This window comes from Peromyscus maniculatus, chromosome 11 (genome assembly GCF_049852395.1).
Source record: "Peromyscus maniculatus bairdii isolate BWxNUB_F1_BW_parent chromosome 11, HU_Pman_BW_mat_3.1, whole genome shotgun sequence".
NCBI classification, from domain to species: domain Eukaryota; kingdom Metazoa; phylum Chordata; class Mammalia; order Rodentia; family Cricetidae; genus Peromyscus; species Peromyscus maniculatus.
The window spans coordinates 73813299-73820369 of record NC_134862.1 but is presented as its reverse complement, the minus strand read 5'-3'; the positions used below and the strand labels follow the sequence as shown (position 1 = coordinate 73820369).

Below are 7071 nucleotides of genomic sequence, written 5' to 3'. Positions count from 1 at the left end.
TGGAATAACATTTCAGTGGAATCATTCCACTCCTCTGTACTCTAAGTGGTTCTTTCACTGTGCTCTAGATCCTGCTACATTTGTTCTCTATGGGTTCCCAGTACTGAGTCATGTAGTTGCAAAATATCCTAACCAATGCTTTATATAAAGTTTAAAACAATGAGAAGAAATAAGAACCAAAAACAGCTGTCCTTTTAATAGAGTCATAAGATTATATTTTATATACATTTCTTTCGATGTACTATTATAGTAGTTGAGCCAAATATAAATTAAGTAAATCTGTGATCATTGAGATATGAATTATAATAATCTGATGGTCAATTAATATATAGATGTGAATTTAATCTTCACAAAGGAAAGACACTCCCTTATTGTAATTAGGTCATTATAATATTCTATGTGAACCTCTGTGGTACTTTGAATGTAACTGGCCCCATAAGCCTATAGGGAGTGGCACTATTAGGAAGCGTGGCTTTGTTGGAGTAGGTAAGGCCTTGTTAGAGGAAGTGTGTCACTGTGGGGGTGGGCTTTGAGGTCTCTCTTATGCAAGCTTCACTCAGTGTGACATACAGACCATTTCCTGGTACTTTCTGATCAAGATGTAGCCAGCACCATGTCTGCCTGCATGCTGCTGTGCTCCCTGCCATGATGATGATGGACTGAACCTCTGAACTGTAAGTGAACCACCCCAATGAAATGTTTTCCTTTATGAGAGTTGTTGTGGTCATGTTGTTTCTTCATAGTGCTGTGGGATGTTCTGTATGGCAAATGTGTTGCCCTGATTGGTTAGTAAATAAAACACTGATTGGCTAGTAGTCAGGCAGGAGGAAGTATAGGCGGGACAAGGAGGAGAAGAATTCTGGGAAGTGGAAGGCTGAGTCAGAGACACTGCCAGTCGCCACCATGACAAGCCGCATGTGAAAATACCGGTAAGCCACGAGCCACATATCAAGGTATAGATTTATAGAAATGGGTTAATTTAAGATATAAGAACAGTTAGCAAGAAGCCTGCAATGGCCATACAGTTTGTTAGCAATATAAGTCTCTGTGTTTACTTGGTTGGGTCTGAGTGGCTGTGGGACTGGCGGGTGAGAGAGATTTGTCCTGACTGTGGGCCAGGCAGGAAAACTCTAGCTACATCACAGCAATAGAAACCCTAACTGAGACAACTTCTAAGGTCATTATAAGAACTATTTATTTACATATTTGGAGAAATATCAAGTCCCTTGCTCTTTGTCTTTACTGAGACTTCTTCTGGGAATGAAACCAGAAACTAGATAAATTTAGAAGTAGGGAACAGTTATCACTTTTACCTATATTAAGCCCTGGCTTTTCCAGTACAATGTTGATGTCCAACATGTGAGATAGGAACACACTTTGGAAGCTCTGAAAGCTGTCTTAGGGCGGTTGACTCAATATCTTATATTTTAATATTAATAGATATTTCAAATTTAATATACCAATGCCTGATCTTTCCCACTCCCTATCTCCAAAGCTATTGTATTCATAGTTTTGTTCCTTTCAGTTTTAGGGACCAAAACCTGGGAGTCATTCCCATTTGTCTCTTACACTTAAAGAACTCATCAAGAAACCTTGTGGAATTAACTGTTCAAACATCCCAATCCTGACTCTGTCTTACTCTTGAGTGCTGCCCATATGAGTCACTATCATCAGTAGCCTGAAATACTGAACTTGCCTCCAAACAGTTCTGGTGGCCCCACCCTCTGTCTGCACAGTGCTGATGCCTTAACAGTCTGAATAACTCCCTTCATCCAAACTTGTATTGGCTCCCCTTTCCACTCAGAGCCCTCATAGTCTGCCCCCAATGACATACACCTTCTAGCAAGGTTTCTTCTCCTAAAGGTTCCATAATCTTCCCAAATAGTGCCATCAGTTAGGGATCAAGTGTTTTTAATACATGAGCCTATGGGGAACATTTCTCATCCAAACTACCACATTGTGGAGGTTAACCATAACTGTCAACTTGACTAGGTTAGGAGAGACTTTAGGGATTAGTAAAACACACCTTTGTGTATCTGTGAGGAGGTTTCCAGAGATGACTGCATGTGGGACATAACTGAGAAGACCCAGCCAGGATATGGACAGCACCATTCAGGAGATTGAGGGCCAGAGGAACAAAAGAAGAAGAAGAGGGACATCATCCAGTGCTTGCAAGTTCAATTCTTCCTGAGCAGGTGTGGCTATTGCTGTCATGATCAATTCTGAACATCAGACTACAGCTTACAGACTCTTGACATGGGTTCTTGTTTAGAATCATCTATCTTCTTGAACTACACAGTTATTATTTCATTAACTCTCTGGCACACTGATAGACTCCAAACATGTATGCTAGTTAGTGAATCTCCTTCTATAATGATTTATATGTGTCATACCATGTGTATTATATACCATACAATATAATGTAATATGAAACACATGATATAGAACATATGATACCCATATAATACATAGCATATGATATATATTAATATGTAATAGACTATGAGCTATGCAATAGTGTATAATATTATATATTTAAGTAATTACAAACATGTTATATATTAATATAGCATATATGTTCCAATGGCTCTGTTCCTTTATAGAACCATAACTCAACATACACCATCACCTCTCTTATTTTACTCCTCTGGCTCTTCCTTTGATGCCACTACTCCAAGAACCCTTAATTCTTGGCTTTCCTTGGTCAGATCCTCCCCCTGCCCTCCACACACACATAAGCCTGTTCTCCACAGAGACTTTCTGCTGTGGAATATTCATTTACACTGAATAAATATATGTCACTATGATTAGTTTAATAAAGAAGCTGACTGGACAATACCTGAACAGAATAAAGTTAGGCAGGAGAATCACACTAGGAGGATGCTGGGAGGAAAAAGGACAGAGTCCAGAGTTGCCAGCAGACACAGAGGGAGCAGGAGATGAATGTACCATGCTAATAAAGGTACCACCATGTGGCAGAGCATAAATAAGGAATATGGGTTAACTTAAAATATAAGAGCTAGTTAATAATAAGCCTGAGCTATTGACTGAGTATTTGTAATTAATATAAGCCTCAGTGTTGGTTATTTAGGAAATGGCTGCCAAGACAGAAAACTTCTACCTAAAATGGTGCCCAACGAGGGGCCACATCATACACATAAAGCCTGAAAAAGCTTTAAAAAGGATTCTAAACACACAAAAACAGAGTTAAACTCGGCTTCTTGGTACCTGCCTTTTCTTGGGTAGGCTCTGTTTGCTAGATGCAAGCAGAGCCATGGCTCCTTTAAGAAGTGGCTTCCTAGCTCAATGTGAGCATCAAAAAACAACTCAACTCTTTAAAGAACCTAACACTTAAATGGGGTTTACCAGCAGTAGACAGCTTACTCCTCGGTGGCAGCATGGACTCAAAAACTCCCCAAAGTTGGGATGGTAAACATGGCTCCTACCAGTACCTCCACCAGGAAGCTAGGCTCTCAAGAAACCAAATGGGGGAGGAGCCAGGCACCAAAGCAGAGACCATGCTGCTTAGCAATTTAAAAGCTCATGCAGTTAGAAAAAGATTACAAATACACAGTAAAGACAGCTTCAGAAAGAGAAAAAAAAACTCTAAATGGGTTACAGTGTGTTTAAAAATATACAAAGACTTGGGAGGGAAAAGAAAAGGAAATAGTCATAAAAAGGAAAAATATAGTTTTAAAATAATAATAAAATACAGTCCTTAAGAAGGGAGTAAAGTAATATAAAAGAAAAAAGTCACATAAAGATGGGAAATCCACAGAGAGGCTGGATCCTGTATGCTATTGTGTTGTCTTTAATTTTTTTGATGCTAAGAGCCACTGGATTATGAAAACTGCTAGATTCAACCAACCTACACATTTTAAAAATACCTTGACTTCAAACTTTAAGTCAAAGATGTGTTAATTTGGGGGAGGTGTTGTGTTTTTATTTCCATAGGAAATGAAAAGCCATGGATTCATTCCAAGCTAAAGAAGATCAGGTCTTATAGAGGAAGAACCCCTGAAAATCCTGGCTACAAACATAAAGAAATAAACCTAAAAAAAAAAAAAAACTACAAGATACATGATGTATATTTTACTTGCTCAAATACATAACAAAAAAATCATCTTTGGCTGACTTATGTACAATGCACAGTCTATACTTGTATTAATACAAATATGTATGATACCTTTAAAAGTTTATATATTTTCAGAGCAAGAGGACTAGACACCAATAAAAATGGATGGCCCAGGTGATCCAGCATCCAAAACAGCTTCAAGGCTACTGACCGAGATATTCCAGCCTCAGAGAATACTCCAGTCAAGACTTAACAATTATCCTGATTTTCTCAAGGTTTCAGCACTCCTAAACAACAGGAAGTAGTCTAGAGAACTGTACCCACAAGTAGTTTATAGAAAACTGTGCCCACATTCCAAAAGATGGATTATGTATGTTTACTATCATTTAAAGGGGGTTGGTTACAAGTTGTTATTGGTCATAGTCCAAAAAAAAATAAATAAATAAAAATAAAAAAATAAAAAAGCTAAACAAAAGACTTAAATTCCAAAATCTCTTTTTCTAAAGAAAAAGGGGGGATATAATATAGAAATGATAGAATAAAAGTATAGATTATTAAATCTACTTTTAAACCAAAAAAACAACTACTCATCTTAAATATTTTAAATTGGTATGGATTTTTATCCATTGATACAAATTTGAGGTTATTTTTTCTATACTGTATATATGTTTCTACTCTTATTTAAGATGTTTTTATACATTGATACAAATTTACAGTTTTTTTTAAGAACCTTCTGTATCTACATTTCTACTCTTGTTTGGAGTATTGTGCTTATACAACTCATTTAAAAAATAATATATAATTAAGAAATACAGGTTAGTAGTTAGTAATCTCTAATAGTCAAACTTATAGTCATGTTAGGTATGTTTTCAAGTAATAAACAGATATATTTAAATAGATAAATGGTCTTCAAATACTTCAAAGACCTACAGAATATGCCATTTAATATGTTTAATAACCTAAGACTTTTTATGACCAGGAGACACATCTGCTCCTGGCAGTACCAAATTACCACAGAGAAGATGATGAGAATCAAAAGAACTCCTCATGGAATTTGTTTTCTTTATGGCAAAAACTAGCCACATGGGCAAAGAAACTGCCTTTGCCTCAATTGCTGACAGATACCATCCAAACTGGACCAGCAGGATGAAAAAGGAAGTGACTACCAAACTTTGCCAAAACAAGGAAGGACAGTCCTTCAAAAGTCCCTGCTTCGCAGAAATGTCAGTCAGACATACCAGGCCTATAGGCCATAGTTGGATGTCCCAACATCACAGAAGAACCTAGGGTGACTGTCCAGGTAGCCTGATGTCCCTGTCATTAGGTGGCATTTCATCTTTCTAGGGTCTTTGATGGAGTTAAAGACTAGATAGTTTTCTTTAGTTATGGTAAAAGGTAAATCAGGTACAAAACTTTGGACTTACAAAGATAAGATAGATAATAAAGCATTTTCTCTAATTTTGTCAAATACAAATAGTCTAGATATTATAACTATAATTCTTATTTGATAACTGTTTTTGTTGTGTATAATTTTGCTATGTTAAAGTTAAAACCTTCCTTTTTTATTTAGCTAAAAAGAGGGAAATGCTGTGGAATACTCCTTTACACTGTGTGAATATATGTCACTGTGGTTGGTTTAATAAAGAAGCTGACTGGCCAATAGCTGAGCAGAATAAGGTTAGGCAGGAAAGCCAGACTAGGAGAATGCTAGGAGGAAGAAGGGCAGGGTCAGTAGTCTCCAGCAGATGAAGAAGGAGCAGGAGATGAATATACCATGCTAATAAAGGTACCGTCATATGGTAGAACATAAACAAGGAATATGGGTTAACTTAAAATGTAAGAGCTGGTTAGTAATAAGCCTGAGCTATTGGCTGAGCATTTATAATTCATATAAGACTCAGTGTTGGTTATTTGGGAAATGGCTGCCAGGACAGGAAATTTCTACCTACAACTTTCTGCCTCCTTCTTTCCCAAGGTGTCTGCTGGGCTTGCTGCTTGACCTCACTTTAATGACATGATTTGGCCACCTCATTAATACTACAGTGTGATACCACCACTGCTGAACCTGCACCACCAACCTCTAATCTGTCTACCTCTGTTCATTATATTTTTTCTTATGTGGTATAGAATACATGTCTTTGTATTTATATGTATCATGCATTGTCTGCTGCTTAAGCTAGACTACAAGCTCATGAGGGTGCAGCTTATTATCTATGTTGTTCTTCAGTGTATCCTAAAAGCCAGAGCAGTGCCTGTCACATAACAGGTGTATCACATTTGCAAGAGAATTAAATAATCAAATCTATAACCAAAGGCTTCAATGCCTGTATTTTGTTAAAGTATGTGTGTGTCGGGGGTATATAAAATGGGTGTTCAAAAGTGGTAGTATTACATAGTCAATGCCTTAGTTGGTCTCTAGCATTATAATAAACAGAATCTTCAGAATTGCCATTCCTATAACATATTCAGTGTTATAGAAAGAGCTGCCCCCCCACTGCACTGACTAATCATTTTTTTCCATAGATGATTTCTTTAGTGATCCATAATGATTCCTCGCGAATGACTAGAGATTTGTTCATTTGACTCAGGTTTTAGATGCTCACAAGCCTCTTGAAATGCAAATGGCACTGGGGAGGCAACACATTTAGGCACATTTGTTCCTTGTGCTTTCTACTGTCAGAGAACTCCAACTTCCTGTAAGAAGGAGAGATGGGGAGAAGGAATAAGGATAGTATTTGATGAAAACAATACCATAAAGTGTAGAAACACAGATCCAAAATCCAAGATGCTACCCAGAGAAGATTAACCTCTCTGAGAGATTCTACTCATCCATTTACATATTTACTCACTGCTTAAATAACTCCTACAGGCTTGCTCATTGCTCACTGCTCCAGGAGTATAAGAAATACACAGATCCAATGACCATGATTTGACCATGCATATAGACATGTGTCTGTTCCAAGAGGTGCAATAGGAAGAAGACATAAGGGTGAGCT

General features: G+C 37.3%; 1 long non-coding RNA gene across 1 annotated transcript; it reads left to right on the top strand.

The window, feature by feature from the left end:
* Positions 1-4877: 4877 nt before the first annotated feature.
* Positions 4878-6388, top strand: LOC143267721 (uncharacterized). The gene is made up of 2 exons (XR_013043146.1): positions 4878-5375; positions 6051-6388. It is a non-coding gene; the product is annotated as an uncharacterized LOC143267721 (long non-coding RNA).
* Positions 6389-7071: the final 683 nt, after the last annotated feature.